This window comes from Anser anser (genome assembly GCF_964211835.1).
Source record: "Anser anser genome assembly, chromosome: 3".
Classification (NCBI taxonomy): Eukaryota; Metazoa; Chordata; class Aves; order Anseriformes; family Anatidae; genus Anser; species Anser anser.
The window spans coordinates 25,967,389-25,982,847 of NC_139722.1; the positions used below are offsets into that span (position 1 = coordinate 25,967,389).

Genomic DNA, 15,459 nt, shown 5'->3' on the forward strand with positions numbered 1-15,459 from the left:
TGGACTATGAAGCCTACAAGTCAAGCCTCATGTTTATGAGCATGGCTACCCATTTAAGGCTACTCCCTGTTGACTCATCTGAAAGTGCAGCTTACAAAACATCAAGAAAGGCTCGTATTCATTGGAGCAACGTGAACGCGCAGAATTTCTCTAAGGTGGTTGTTTTTCATGCTGCACACCTGCCTAATAACAAAGGAGTGGAAGTCATTCGGGGATGAATGTGTTCAAAACCTGCATCTCCATGGAAATAAATGTAAGATTAGGACAAAATGAAGAACAGACCTTCAATTAAGTCATGAGGCATGAAAGTTGACCTTAGTTATCTCTTTGCAATACTTCTCAGGCATGGTTACTACTGTAGATGAAGGAAGTGTAATTCATGATCATATGTGCATCTCCTCCCACCTGCAGGTCCGCTGTGCTAAAGAGAGCTTATATTCTGACATCATAGGAAAACACTTAAATTCTTTCAAAAATATGAAAAGTGTTAGTTCCTACTAGAGATCTTGAACTTAACAGACAGGTTTTTTGAGTGGGTTCATCCTGAGTTTTACCTCAAGAAGGAAGGAATATGCATAGATCATCCTTAATCAGCATGAAACAATTTCCAAACTGTATTACTCAGGGAAGCTGTATTTGAAGTAGTAAACAAAATCTGAAACACGTATGCCCTATATGATGTGATAGCTCATTCAAGCTCTGAATGAGAAGAGAGAGAGAGCATACAGAAGCAACATAGCTTGACATGGAACAGTTCTCCATTTTTATTTATTGTTGCAACCCTCTTACAACTCAATGAAACTCAAGCAAAGGTGTGTCATGAGAACAACACAAAGAGAGCAGCCATAATATTTATCTCACTGATAACTGAATCACATGTGACTTTTAAAGTAAAATGTCTCAAATGGCAAATGCTGTAGACTAATGAAGACTACTCACCATTACACAACTTGTTTGTTAAGCCATGTGTTAGATAATTTAAACAATGAGCAAGCTAACATGAAAAACTCCTCAATTCAAAAAGCTGACTTTGAAATGCAGGTGACCTTGCCTATGCTTGATCCACCTATTTTCTATATTAGGTAAGTGTTGGGGTGGGAAATGTTCACAGTTTCTCACTTTCCAGAGACCTCTGGATTTGAGTTATGTCTACCCACTTATAAGCTTGTGTGCACAAAGCTGTGGGAGGTCAAGAAATGCTAACTAGAAAATGTTTGAATCCTGGCTTATCTGCGTGTTTAGACATATCCTTTATCTCTGTGTCTCTTTGTCTACAGCCTAACTCTGCTTGACTCCCTAGATAGTACCAAAGTCAAAAGAGAAAATTGGAGTCTTTTACAGCAGACTAAAGTCCTAGGGATCTTTATTTTTTTATGATTATTATACTATATTTGTCTTCGAGAAGCTCCTCTTTTATCTATTCTTGAATGCTTCCTTTCTTCCAGAGAGACAGTTAGAAGATTAATAAAAATATCCTTTCAAAAGAAAATAGCTAGAGTTTAATTTGATTACCACCTCAAACAAGGTCAACTTACTATAAAATAATAAGTTAGCAGATGTATTCAAATAATATTCCATTAACTTTAGGAAAGTTCTAGGTAAAAGTAAGAGATACTTTAATAACTGTTTTTATTAGATTGCTTAGTCTTTTACAGATAGAATAAAGAAATTGCTAGTCCTGGAAAGTATACTTTAAGTCAATATCTAATTTTCAGGCCAGAGTTCTTAATGGAGATTAAGTACACATTTTGCATAGCAAAATCATAAGCAAAATGGTAAACTGTGAAGACTGATGTGAAAAAGGATGTTTATGGGATCATAAAATACAACAGTTGAATGAATTAAGTGCAAATTCAAGCTAATATGGACAAAGAAGGCACTGTAAATTTGGAAAATGAATTCCTGCAGCATTGGAAAGATCCTTTCTCACAAAGGCCGGAGCCAGAGTAGTAGGTAACGTATCAAACACTTGCCCTTCTATGGGTTTGTGTTCTATGGTATCCTTAAACACAAGTTTTGTACAACCAGTATTTTCAGACACATCAGGAACATTTCCCTTTTCCTTATCCTAAAGGAGAGGATTTTTTTTAGAAAGATTTAGGAAGAGATTTTTTTTAGAAAAATAAAAAACTACAATTTAACAAGCATCTTACCACTGTAATATTTATACTCACTATAAAGTTCATAATGCTGGATCTCAGGGTAGTGTTTAGAGTCCCAGGTCAATATCCTCAGGAGTCAAATCTTTGCTTATAGCAACAGTATTTAAAAGTTCTTAAGCTATTATTCTCTTATTCTAAAAACAGTCGTTAAAAGTCACGATTAATTGTACAGAACAGTAGAGGAAGCTCTGTTCAGATATGAACAACTGATGACTTCATCTTAATTCTTTTTATTATACTGTTGCCATAATTTTCCTGTGAAAAAGCTCCTGCCATGTGACAGTTTTATATAATGTTGTAGATTATAATATATGGCTTTTTAAGGTAGATGAAAATAAATTAACTGAGGTGCCATGTAGTTGTTTTTATTCTGAAATTCTGTTGTCTGAAGTTAAATCAAGGTGTATATATATATATATATATTCATATATATGCATTTATAGAGCGGGTAGGAATAAAGGAAACATTGATTGTTAACAGAAACTCAAAAAAAAAAAAAAGATACACTGAAGTAACAAGTCGTCTTCTGCTCTACACTAGGGATCAGTTTTCAGAACTAGGACAATGCTTCTAACAGCCTTATGGGTTTCAATTGGTTTCATGCCTTCCTCACACAAATTTCATTGCCACAAAAGAAAATGTATGTCAATTCTGTTCAAACAAGTAATTTGAATTTGTCAGTTTCCACTAAAACTGGAGTCTGAAAATTTGCATTTTGCAAAGTCAGATGCTTGCTGATGTAGAAAAGACACATCCCAATGTGGTGAGTGTCTCTTATTTGAATTACTTACCTATTTTCTCTCAATGTCAACACAGTAATGAGAAAAGCTCTTTAATCCAATACACATCAGTGAAATTCATCAAAAGTTATTTGAATTCCTCTGATATACCAGAGGAAAATTTTAGGACAGAATACAAAATAATCTGTCTTTAAAAGTATCAAGATATTCAGTCTATCTAGATTGTGACTACTTATCTGTCTTTTAGCATCTTGACAATCTGAGTTTTGTTACAACATATGCCATTTGGGTCTGCTGTTGGAATGTGTATCATTTCTATGGCGTAACATTGCCCTGTCCTTCAATTTGCCTAGCAATGAAGAGCTTTTGTTGTTGTTGTTGATTCCTGAAGGTTTTTCTCAATTAGTCTCATGTTAAGTTGGTGTTTTGTGGTCTTGAGATTAGAGATGGCTTGCAAATCCTTTTCTAAGATTGTAATCATTGTGATCACCGTAGTCTACTACTATATTTTCCATTAAATATGTTCCAAAATGTATTGGGTACATTGGGCAATATGTAGCATTCAGACATAGGTTGCTACATTGGGCAATATATAGGGATAAACATGGGAGAATGACATCATCATTCATGTTAACAGAATATCATTCTCTTGTGAAAAATAGCATATATTTACTAGGTCACTTGAATATAATTTTTGCAGCATCCTATGTCACATAGTTATTAGAAATCCTTAATGAAATTCTTAATGAAGAAAAATACAACTATTTTGAACACACAAATTTTGTTCTGAACGTGATTTAAGAGTCAGCTTGTACAGCACACTGTAGTGTTCAAGTTAGCAATGAATGAGCCAGCTCCAGGACTAGAAGAATGATAGATGCATGAAGGCAACATGCTCCAGCCATACTGAAACAATATTTATTATCTTGGGTGCAGTGTGAGTTAAAGTGCCTATAGTAGTTTTGAGACATAAATGGTGTATCCCCACTGGCCTACATACATAATTGACATAGCAACCAGTTAAAGGTAATATGGGATTTTTTTGTCTAGCACTCCATTGCATTTAGGCACTTGTGATAATGTTAACATTCAATCCAGATCTCCACTTTATTTATTGTGTAGCCAGCCATCAGCTTATCTCATATCTGTAACTCTGAAACCATTGTCTTCCATCACAGTGACGAAGATGAGCTTTTGTCTGCAACCAGTGGGCGTGCACCCCTGACCTATGAGGGTCAGGTCTCAGATCTATATATCCTATTTGGACTTCCTTGTCATTTTTCTCTGTCTTCATGTGGGTGGTGTGGTTCCTGTTTTGTGTACTACATAGAGAATAATAATGTCAGAGGAGTCAGTGCTTGTAAAACTAAATTAAGTAAGGTGGTGCAGCTGCAGGTAGGTTCCCGTCAGCTCTGTCTACATAAATTGCTGTCAGAGTGGCACCTCCAACCTCTTCCTTCCTGCAATCTGTGTACCTCCCACCAGGATCCAGTATTTCTACATCCTTCCTTTCCTTTATTTGATTGCACTCTCTGTCATTTTCTTACTTCCTGAGGTCAAAGTTTACTAGAATTAGTCACTCCATAAGAACCTGAGAGAAGCTGATAAGTTTCATACACCTTTCATTATGTTGTTCTAGAGCATGGCTTGGGCTGCTGATGCTGCTAGTGAGGCTGCTACTGCAGCTGTTACTAACAGTGCCCCAGGAGGATTAGGCCTTCTGTTTTGCCATTTGTGCCTCTCTTGTGACCTGCACATTTTGTGTTTTCTTCCTGCCCTGATCTGAACAGTCTGTTAGTATTCTGCAGTTTTCTTCAATTTTGCTTTTGTTGCCATCATCCGTCTGTGGTTATACATTTATTACCATCCTACATATTGGCTTTTGCTTGCTGGGATTTTGGCTCCCATCTGCTGTGTGCAGAAACCTCAGGTTCTTCAGTTTTGCATCGGAGCTCCACCTGGTTCTCTCTCACAGACTTTCAGATCAGATCAAACCCATACCTGCTCTGATGAGCTACTGCAGATTGCCTTTAATTTACGTCACAAGGGTGTTTATTTAGTACATTAGTCTCTGCAATGGACTATTATCTATTTCACTGGATGATGTTTTATAATGTTTCAGCATTGTCAGCATCTTTTCCTGTCTCTTGATCTTTGCCATCAGTTTCTGGGATGGAACTAATGCCAAATGTACTTTTCCATTGCTTTGTAAGAGCCTGGGGGATCATAATTTATTTTTGCATCTTGTTTTGTGCTAACAAGTTTGAAATAATCTGACATGTACTATGATCATGGTAAACTTAGTATGCTATACCTTGTTAAATCTGCCAGCAATACCTTATCACAGTTCTTGCTGGCATGATTTAGCGTTCACAGGACAACTGTGACCATGCTGTTCTCAACCTTACAACTGTAGAAGCCTGTCCACACATTTTCTAAAAAACTAGGCTGTGACTTCCCAAATCTAAAAAGTTTCCTTCTGTGGGTGATCAAAGACACACACCTTGCACATTTCCCTGTGTGTTTTCAACTAAGTGTCCATGTCAAAATGTAAGGTTGTTCTCTGGCTCGTTTCAGGTATAGCGTTGTCTCTAGGTGTGAAATATGCAGCTATTAAACCTTGTCAGCTCTTAAATCTGGTAATATTACTGTCTGGATCCTCTTAGAGATTTCCTTTTCCAACCACAGTGCACAAATTTGCTATAGAAAAAAGCAACTTCATGTGACCCAACATATCTTGGGTTCTGGCCATTGCTGGATTTTGAATTCTTCACTGTTTGGAGTAACCCATCTTTGCAGGGTTGACTGGAACTGCTCATCAGCGGTGAAAATGCAATCCAGTATATTAATATGTGTCCCATAGTGCCCCGATGTTTTGTCATGCTCAGAATTCTACTGCTTATAATAATTTTCCTTATTATGGATATTGTAGCAATGCAGCCTTAAAAATAGCCACTACATTCACTTCATTGTAGTCAGAAAAGTTTGTCTGAGATTTCTTCTTTTCTTCTTTAGTAGTTTGTGACAATATTGTCCGCCTTCTCTGTGAACTGGTGGAAATATCCCATTCCGGAAACCATAGCCCTGAGTGCTTCTTCTGTCAGTGTAACTCCACTCTGGGACTGTCACAGTTAGGAAATACTTTAATTAAAAATAAAATAAAATAAAATAAAATAAAATAAAATAAAATAAAATAAAATAAAATAAAATAAAAAATAAAATAAAATAAAATAAAATAAAATAAAATAAAATAAAATAAAATAATAAAATAAAATAAAATAGGGGCAAAAAATTCAGCATATATTTCAGGTTGACTTAAAGCATTTTTCCTCTGTTGCATACAACATAATTTTTTCTCCTAATCTTGATTTTTTTTTTCACTTTTGACCTTATGATTTTTGTTCTGCATTTTATCAGCATCATAGTTTTGACCATTGTTATGATCTTTCACTGCCAGTTCCCTTTAATATTTGGAGGCATAGCCCTCTTTCTGTCAACAGCCTCTCCTAGAGATGCCTATTTACTTCACAAATGACCATGCTTCTCATTGTCAAGCTTTTGTCCTTGGTTTTCAATGTGGACAGCAGAATGCCAGACTCTGTAGCCTATCCATTCTTTCCTGCTTCTTGGTGTCAGTTTTATAAGATAAGGCAAAACAGCAACACATTTATCTCTTTGTAGTCTCTCTCATTAAACATTTCTAACACTGTTGCAGTGTTCTCCATACCCTTCTTAAGACTGTAAAGTCATTCTTTACTTTTTTAAAACTTCATTGTCTGATCTTTATCCTCCATGGGCATATCTGCGTTACAAAGAGAGTTCTTGCTCTTACAATTGTGCAGCATTTAGATCTGAAATACCAGCATTCCCAGCAGTCTCAGTCCCTGTATGCTGGCTATTTGCTCTGCTTCTACCTGTTTTGTTTCCCCATGAATCACACCACCTTTCTTCTTTGCAGGTCTTTCAAAACTGCGTGGTGCCTAACAGCTAGCCTACAGCACAGGATTTAATTTTTTTTTTTTTTTGATAAAATTGGTATTTCATTTAAATGATGATTTGCAACAGCTTTAATTCAAGTAACAGTCATGCAGAAAAATACTTTGAACACCTTCTTACTTATCCCTCCATTAGGACTTGCTGTGGCCTTCACAGATGATGCAGCATCCCAGAGTTGGTCAGCTCTATAACTGTGGGCCAACTATGCAGTTTGCTTTAAGGCTGTATAGTCCTGTGATTCCAGACATCAGTTCCGTGTTTGTTTCCTGCTACCATCAACTGACATGCAAATCTTGTCGTAAAGTAATTGCAGTTTAATTAACATTTCTTTTCAGCTTTGCTTAGCTATAGATTAGACCATGAGCTTGTTTTCGCAGCTAAGCCTTCCACCTGCCTTGACACTCCCTCTTCAGAGAGCAAACTGGTTCCATGACAGCACTGCCAAGGCACAGGGGCAAATTCTTTGTTTATTTAAAATGCTTGAATTCCAATGAATGCAATGCATTGATGTGATTCATGCATCCTTCAGGTGCATGTTTTTCTCAATACATATTTAAATTAAATTAAAATTAAAATAACAAAGAAAACATCTGGGCATGCATAAGCATAGACATTTTGAAGGGCAGCTGGTGCAGACATTAGGGTACAGCTTTAGAGGTGTTTTTCTCCATATGTAACCAGGTCTATCAAATGGTATGAATTGCAGTTGCTGTATTTGAGAATCTGTCCAAGACTTCAGTAATGATTTTGCCAGAGCAAAGATGGTAAGATCTGTGTAGATACTTTTTAAAGATTAATTTAATGCTACTTATTTTAGTCTACAGTGCTCAGAAAGGCTTTATACTCTGCCTCATGCCAAAACATACAATACACAATTAAAAATCACTAACATATTTTATAGGGCATGGGGTATTTCCATGTTTGATTAGTAACTCTTCAGAGAATTGCCCAGTATATAAGCTAGAGATATTTTATGGAATATGGCCGTTAACCAGGATTGTATATTTGCAATACTTGATATGCTTGGAGGAGGAAATAATTTGAAATAGTGAGAGGGACCCTGAATTTTACTTGGTCTTGTTTTGTGGCATACTCATCTAGAAGCTTTGGATTTGAGGGAGGACTCATACGGAAAGTTGATTGTTTGTGGCCTCAAGTTCCAGATAATGACCTAGTTTGGATTTAGAATAGATACCTTAATTTATAAAATATACTGGAGCCCATTGCTCCAAAAGAGCAGGGTCAGGGTATGTACACCTGTAGAAAAAGCTTTACCATTATAAAACATAATGTCACATAGTCACTCCAACTTCTCAGCAGGCAATTCAAGGCAGAACTTTATTCTGAGCTACAAATCTCAGTTTAATACCCATGTAAAGGCAAAGACCAGATTCTACTGACAGTTAGGGCTCAAAACACATTAAAATAATGTTCTTCTTTGGTTTTGTATTTATAATTCAGATTATTATGCAGAACAAAAATACATGGCAGTCCAGAAATTTAGAATTTCAAACCTGATTGGAAGATTTTCTCTTGTGAAAACTTGGTATAGGCATGTACACAGCAAAAAAAGTGATTATGTCTATCCATTTTTAAAGATGAAACTTGACTTCCAAACACTTCAATTTCCATAATACATGATCAATATTGCAATATAAATACCTGATTTTCTTTATCAAGTAGTAATTTAAAAGCCTTACTTCCTGTCAGGCACATGGCTTCTGTTACAGCTTAAAAAAAAAAAAAAAAAATAGAGAGAGAGGAAGAGTGGAAGATGGGGCAAAATAAAGATCCTTGAATTTAAGGGATTAAAGGATAAGGATTACAACGTATATATATATAAATATATTTCAGTGCAGTGTTTTATTACTGCTTAATTCAAAGATGTGGGGAAAGACTCTTTATGCAGATCCACTGTGGAAATGAGGTTGTCCAATAAGGAAGTCATTGTAGGATTTGTGTCATTGATTATTATATGCAAAAACATATGGGGGAAAAAAAAAAACCATGAATTAAATCATTAAAAACAATTGTAAGGAGCAAATTAAATAATTAAAAACCATTGTAAGACATTATAAAAAATTAATTAAATTAAAATCACAAGCAATGCAGACAGGCCAGATGCCAGACATAAAGATCCATCAGCACCTTCTTGGCTGTTAAAATCTGTTTGTTTCATGAGTCCAAAATTGTAGACAGAAGCACAGTAACCAGAGGAAAGGATCTGACCTCCTCTTCTACAGTGAATTTGCTTTGCTCACTTGCTGTAGCTGTTTCACCTAGTATGTTATCTTCCAGGTAGCCATAATCTTATCCCAGGTGCTAGTTGACATTGGTGTGCAGCTGGTCCACTGGCCACCAGCAACCTCTTGATTCTCTTTTTTTTCCTTAGACTGTGAAAAAAAATATTCTTTAAGTATAACGTTATTATATTATCTTTATGTTTCCTGTTTTTTATAATGCTATTATTATGGTTTTTTTATGTTCTTAGACTCTGGTAACATCTGTTGTAAGTCTTTTGTCTTTCTGTTCTGCATAAATTTAGCTTTTGCATCTTCCTTTCCCACTTTCACCCTGTGGCTTTTTGATAGGTCTCCTCCATTTTTTCATTTGGTCTATTCACGTAAACTGTGGACATGCAGACAGCACTAAACACCACAAAGGAGGTTGTGAAAATTAAATTAATTAGAATACTGATTCGTAGTAAGTTGTGCAGACAGGTACAGACCTATACACATGCTTGTGACTTAATTCAAATTTCACCAGAGCTCTGAAAGAGGAGTGCGATTTTCCCAATATTTTAAGAACATCCCAGAAATAGATTATATATGTGAATGGCACTGTTGAATTTGTTCTCGTGGTTTTTTGTGTGCATTTTTTTTTATTTTTTTTTAATTGGTTTTGTTAGTCTATGTTTATTCAAAAGTAAATAAAGCTGCAAGATTTGCCTTGATTTTGTGTCTACACTCAATATATGATGGCCTCTTGGTTTGTTGGTTTCTTTTCAAAATCATTACTTTCTAGACTGTGGCATTCCTTCCTTTATAAATACCTAACAGATCTCATCTAGACAATATGTTCAGTCTCTATCCTGAGGCCAGAAATTCTTTATCTATCCTTTATGAGGACTAGGGGAAAGAAGATTGAACATTAATTTTCCAGACATCTGAACAGGTACCTGGCAGTGCCCGCTGAAGCGTATAGCTAGTGAGCAGCACTGCCTGGCTGCAGAGAAATAAAAAAGGGCTCTGTAAATTCTGCACTGATTTAAGCTCCATCTCACAAAAGACAGTCCCATGCAGAATGAAGACTCATTTTTCTTTTCTCTTTCTTTCTTTAGAATGCATTCCAGGGAATGTATGAAATTGCAAGTAATACTAATCATGAAATGCAAGCAAAGGCAATGGTGTTTGTTATATTACTTGCTTTCCTCCATCCCACAAGCCAAGGTACTGCAGACAAGTGCTTTAGCTCCACCTAGGAGGCAAAGAGACTGTTACTGCATCTACCTAAAACCAGATTCCACAGATGTTGTTCTCATTTGTAAGCTGCATTTTAAAGGCTCTAATGAATTAATCTTGCTGTATATCCCTGAGTCAGATTGACATTTCTATCGTCATTTCTGTGGATGAAGTTCTGCAAGGCAAAGAGCCTGATTTTGCCCAGTACAGCAGCAGCTAAGTTTACATTGTAAACTGCTCAGTTAAGATGAATAGAGCTAATAGAAAATAAAACATTATTTGGATGGAATGAATTCATCACTGAAAAGCCTGAAAAGCATAAAATTAACTCTAATTACATTCATGAAGGGGAAACATCTTAGTGGAAGTAGTAAGAAAGGGATAAGAAGTAAATTTGGCCCTGAATGGTTCATTCAAGGTCACACAAAGTCAGGTAAAGAGATGGAGTCAGTCCCCACTCCCCACTGGACTTCCACCACTTCACCCAGCAAGCAATCCACTCCTTCCCAGTTAATAGGAGTCTGCCATGCCAAAGGCTGAGGTGAAGAAAAACCTAGAGCAAATTCTGTCCTACAAAGAGATGAGATTTTCCATTCTTTAATTTTATTTTATCTCTGAACTGCCAGAATTCCAACACACACACACACAAAGCCCTACAAACTTCTCTTTCAACACTTGTAACAGACTGATGTTGAATTGCTGTTTTACAAAGGAGTAGTTGGGTTTTACCCATCTGTTGTAGCAGTTATTTGGGAACATAAACATCTTCTAGCCATCAGTATCCCCTTTTCATTCTTTTCAAGACAGTTTATCAATTTAATCAGTGAATCATGAAATCAGGGTTGATCTCCTGCTTCTATGGTTTTCCTGCTTGCTTCATCGTATGTATTTTCCTCTTCAGATATTGTCTATTCCTTACACAACTTACAGATTGTTCATGTTTCATCCTTTCCTCTGCTTAAGAAAGCCTTCATTTTATTCCTTTTTTCTAAGTCTTAAAAGAGACCGTAGAACATCTCCAACCTCTTTATATATCAGTGAACTGATCCAAATTACAGAATGTTTTTCTGCAAGCCCAGGAGTGTATCTGCAGTTTTCCACTGTCTTAATAAACTGTAATACGTGACATTAAACTCAGACAGAGGCAGAAATAAGAATGTTACTGCCTGCTACCTAGTGCTTTTCTTGTAGTTCAGTTAAGCTTACAATTTTTCATACTATTCCTTCTGTATACACACACACCATCAAAACGTAATTTCCAAATTAAGAGGGTTTTTAAGAACCTGACGATTTGAAGAACTTTTGCTTTTTCTTTCCTTTTCTTATGCTTACAATTATACTCTAAGCATCTCATTGCCCTGAAGCCACAATATTGTGGGAGCCCTGAAGAAACTTTTCTGGTTTGTTTGTTTGTTTGTTTGATTTATGTCATGCAACGCTGTTTTTTTAGATCATGCAATTGCAGTATACTTCTACTGCATCTGAGCATTCTCAATCAGTAGCTTCACTCTGCTACCAATTACTTTACTAAATTTGATGGAACCATTTATGACTAGCAGAGATATCAGTGTCACCAGAACTTTCTCTCAATTTCTGATCTCTGTTTCATTCCTAGCCTCCATGTCATTACTACATTTTGATAATGGCTTCTTTTCACTACTGTGTAGAAACAAGAACATATAAGAAAGTTGAATGTCATACGTGACTAAAAGCAACATGTGGATATAAGCAATAACATCACTAATCTGGAGTAACTGTACTGATTTTCTTGAAGCTCTTCCAAATTTTTCAGCACAGCTGAGATAACAGTATAAGCATAAATACCACCTAGGGAGCAAAAGAACATTGGATAATGGGGCTTTAATGACATTCTTATACATAAAATTCAGAAGATAAAATAAGATTAAATAATACGCATTTGGGGAACAATGATTGCAGTTATAGAAATTTATATTCTAGACACTATGGTTGCTGTGAAAGAAATATACCTAGTACATAGTTGACAGTGACTCTACACTGCCTAAATAAAATGTAAATGGGTTCCTCAGGCCTCAGTGCTATACTTAGCAGCAGCCAAAGTGAGCATGTTTAGAAACATTTCAGAGGACTCTAATGGCTCCATTTATGTGGAGTTTGAAAGTTAAAAGATCCTGCAGGGTTTAGATCAAAGCTCTGTTCTAACTCTCTGCATGGGACTTATTCAATCTATATATGATGGATGCCTACAGATTAAACTCTTCTTTCTAAAACATATACAAATGACATTTTATTATCACTGTTTTTTAACAAGGACCCTGCCTCTTCGCAGAATGAAAGTATCCAGCTAAAATCCATGGTTAAGCTTTGTTTTCAGTCACAAATATGCAAGCTCCATATACCCCCATACTGCTTAGTACTGTCTTCTCACTGTGACCGTTAAAGTTTGCATCAGTGTTTGCACAATAAAACCTCTTCACGGCAATTTGTAACGAAGGTTGGAAGTACTGCTCTGGTACAGTATTTATTAAAGAATATGCAATTATAAAATGCGTAGGAGGGGTTTAACTAACTCCCTTGGTTTGCATGGCAAATATTTTATTTCTTCATGAAGAAGAGTTAAGTAGGGGCCTTTCTTTAAAATTTTCAGCTCACCTGTATTTGGAGAATAAAAACGGCTTGCTATAAAAGTGTGACCATATAAGTTTCTTGTCTATTCTATTTGCTTTTTTTTTTCCAAGACCAATACAAATATCATTTTGTTGTTGTTCTTGTTTTGTCTTACATGCTACAGAGGTTGACATTTTTACAAGTTATATTTTGCACTTTTAGTATCAGTATCCTTACAAACACAGGTACACAAGAGACTAAGATGCTTTTATACCTTGAGTAAATATCTGATTTTTTTCCTCTTCAAAAGTGCAATTTTATGTGTTTATTCAGACAATTAGACCTACCTATGTATCAATATATCTTTTATACTTTTCTATGAAGGGCAGAGTCACAAATGGTCAAATGAAATAGCCATATTAATAGCCACATAGCCATATTAAGACTACAGTTAAATATGGGCAGACACATTTAGAGAGTACAAGACAGAGAACAGTTAATTAGTATTAGAGATTTTTTTTTCTGTCAACTACACAGTCTTTTAAACTTTCAGATTTCCATTCCAATGAATCATTTTTTGATTTGTAATGTTAGCTTTAAAAAAAATACACGATGCAGCCAGCAAGGAAACCAAGCTGATAAACAGAAATGTTAGGAATGAACAAATCAGAATAAAGTCAAGGGCACAGGACTCATTCCTGGGAAATCACTTTTCCAATGATGTCATGACCTTTAAATTTATGCAGTAGGAGCTCACATCTAACTATCTATATGCCCCAAATGATCCAGTTTACTAGAACAGAATTACCAAGTATAAAGACACTCAGTGGGCTAAAGTAATTTTAAAAGCATAGTTATATCTGTTCTATTTATGCAAAATAATTTCATTTGGAACATTTGCATAAATATATATTTTGCCATCTGGGATTGTCTGTATATGTTAAATTTGAATGACTACAGAATGCATGTCAATCACTGTTTGACACAGTGTGTGCTAATGTTTAGCTTTCTCCACCATATGATTGCAAACTTTATTGAAAATGCTCAGCAAAATATTTGAAGAAACAGATTCCATGCAAAGAGATTTTGAGGGTGTTCTGCAGATGTTTAAATTTCCCAAAACGTAATCATTTTCACTTAGTTGTGTGCGGTCATGATTTCCATGATCTCTTTTTTTTCCCTACCATATAAGATCCCAGAATATTTTTCACAGGGAAAGGAAGCTGAAACCAATTTCAGGGATCATCAGTATTCATGCAAGCATTGAAAAGAGCTGCTTCCAGGAGAATGTATCTGGTCAAAATATTCATTTTTTCATTTCCATTTTCTTATTCTTACTGGAGAAATGTTGAGCCATATTCTCTCTCCTCTGTGGTAGCTACAGTAGAAAATTAAAAACAAGAATTGTATTTACTCTTCAACTTCTGCTACTTACTAGGGATCAATCTGAGCACTGAAGGAGGAGTCAGAAGCCTGATAGCAATATTCAACATGAAGGGAATACAGACAGGGAGAAGAGAAAGGATGGCCACACCAGTCCATCTGGCTCTGCATCATGGCCATTGGGAGATGCCCAGTATACAAGTGCAAGTGCATACTTCCTCAGGATGCTCTCCAAAATTTCAGTGCTCTGCAGCTCAAGAGTTTCTTTATCAAGAATTAGATTCATATTTAATAAATCCTTAGTGAAATCCTAGTGAATTTTGCTTCCTTGCACATATCCAGTTCCATTTTTGATTTATATAAAATTTATCATTCACATTTTTTAATCATGTGCACACAGGGACATTCTCAGTTTACACCTGTATTGATAAGAAGAACTACTTTTTTTTTCTAATTATTCTTCTTTAACCAGTCACCCTTTAGTTTTATTTGATAACCCTTACTCTTTTGTTGGCCATGTAATGTGCCTTCTGTTATCGTCTCTGTTGGCTGCTAAGGCTTGATCAGGATGAGTTAAAGAGCTGTCTGAAGACAAATCAAGGGAATCAGTGAAGAGGAGGTACACATCACTGGCGTTGTATGAGTGCACAAACCTTTATAATGCCTAAAGAGTTTAAGGGAAAGGAAGTAAACTGCAGCACACCTCTGCTCCAGCTGATAGTTCAGAGTAGATGATAAGAAAAGGGTTGCTGCCCCTTTTGCAAGCACAGTTTCCCATTTTTCACTCATTCTAAGTTGTGGGCTAATAGTATTTTTCAGCTACTGTTTTTATATAATAATGGTCTACTTAACTTTAAAAGATGCCATTTATGGCATTATTAATATCATTAGCTCTTATTTCCATTTTGTCTCTTTACTCTTCCTCTTTTACTTCAGGTAACAAGCTATCTAGTCAAGGACTAATCTCTAAAATCAATGCTTGCTTGTATCTCAGCTGTATGTTTTCTCTGCTCTGAAAATTGACAGCTTTAAAGAATCTCCAGTGTACTGAATCAGTACTACCTGCAGCAAAGTACTGTATAACTTCATGTAAAAATTAACTTAAAATCCCCTGATCCCAACTGGTAAACA

At 35.8% G+C, this 15,459-nt stretch overlaps 1 long non-coding RNA gene across 1 annotated transcript in view; it reads left to right on the forward strand.

Moving 5' to 3' along the window:
* Positions 1–1,010: 1,010 nt before the first annotated feature.
* LOC310898046 overlaps positions 1,011–15,459 on the forward strand; it is a 38,100-nt gene continuing 23,651 nt past the window's right edge. The window contains exon 1 of the long non-coding RNA XR_014582915.1: positions 1,011–1,082. This is a non-coding gene — a long non-coding RNA (uncharacterized lncRNA). The remainder of the gene's footprint in view (positions 1,083–15,459) is intronic.